This window comes from Mustela nigripes, unplaced genomic scaffold (assembly GCF_022355385.1).
Source record: "Mustela nigripes isolate SB6536 unplaced genomic scaffold, MUSNIG.SB6536 HiC_scaffold_148, whole genome shotgun sequence".
In the NCBI taxonomy this organism is placed as follows: Eukaryota; Metazoa; Chordata; class Mammalia; order Carnivora; family Mustelidae; genus Mustela; species Mustela nigripes.
This window is the reverse complement of record NW_026739562.1, coordinates 7,047,931-7,049,444: the sequence shown is the minus strand read 5'-3', so window position 1 is coordinate 7,049,444 and position 1,514 is coordinate 7,047,931.

The following is a 1,514-nucleotide window of genomic DNA, read 5'->3' as shown; positions in this document are numbered from 1 at the left end:
GTGGTGGTGGTGATGACGGTGATGATGGTGGTGGTGGTGGTGATGGTGGTAGCCATGACAATAACATTAGAACTAACCTTTCTGTGTGGCCACACATTCCCTAGCTTAAGCAACCAACTTGCACTCTCTTATTGAACTCTAAGCCCAGTGAGGCAGGTGCAGAACTGTCCTCACTTGCTGGAGATTCATTAACAGGTATTTACTGAGCTCCTACCATGTTCTAGGTACCCTGAAAAACACAGCAATCCTTGCTCTCATGGAACTTACAATCTAGAGTGGAAACAATAATAAAAGTCATAAATAAGTATGACAGGAAGATAAAGGGGAAGGGGCTGGTGGGCGGAGGGGTACAGAGGGGCTTGCAATGGAAAACCTAGTGCTCAGGAAAGGCATTAGGAAAAGGTCAGATCTGAGCATAGATTTGAAGGAGACATGTACGTACCTGAGCCAAGTGCTCCTGGCAGAGGGAACAGCCACTGCAAAGACCTTATCATGGTGTGCTGCAACTGAGTGTTTGAGGAGCACTGTAGGATCGGTGTGACTGGTAGGGTGGGCAAAGGGGGCGATGACAGAGGAGCCATGCTCAGGACCCTCTGGCTGAGCTTCTCTGGTAGAGCCTAGGGATGAGGTTGGGCTCTATAGTTCAGAGCAGGGACCTAGGCTTTTACCTTGAGTGAGATGGAATTTATGGGGGCTAGTATTTGGGGCAGGGATATCTCTGATAGGGAAAGGGGGAGGAAGCGAGGAGTGGTCAGATTAGGAACACATCCTGGAGGTAGAACCAACAGGGAGTGCTGAAGGGCTGGAGGGAACACCAGTGGAAGGAAAAGGAAGTTGTCAGTGGTCATCGCTCCAGGTGTTGGGGTCAGTGGTGGGAAGGGGATGTTCTCATTTTCCGAGATGGGGAAGTATGGAGATTAGATGCCTGTCAGTGGCAGGGCAGAGATACCCAGTGAGAAGTTGGGTACGATGCTGGGGGTCAGGGCACAAGTCTGGGTGTGGTGTTTGCCACGATATCTACGGTATTTGTCTTTGCCATCCCCAAGGAGGTGGTTGTGGACAGAAAAGATGAAGACCAGGCCCTCAGGGTTAGAGACTAGCAGGGGAGGGGGAGTAGTAGCGGGTAAGGAGGGCCGCAGCCAGGAGGCAGGGAACCAGGAGTATGGAGACCCCACAGAGAGGGAGCCAACAGCGTGTGCTGTGAGCCCAGTAAAAGGAGCCCGAGAAATGACACTGGATTTAGCAACGGGAGGCCGTGCTGATGCTGATGAGAGTGGTTATGGTGGAACTGTGGGGACAAAACCTGACGCCGGAGGGCTCAGGACAGACTGGGAAGAGTGGCAAGGGAGTTGGCCTGCCTTTGTCGATGTGGTCCAGCAAGTCTTTCAAGGAGCTTTGCTCTGAAGGGTAACCCAGGAAACAGATGTGCGGGGTCAGGGGGCATGGGGCATGGCCAGGGTTTTTGTGGTCGTTGTTTTGTTTTTTTTTTTTTTTAAAGATTTTTATTTATTTAT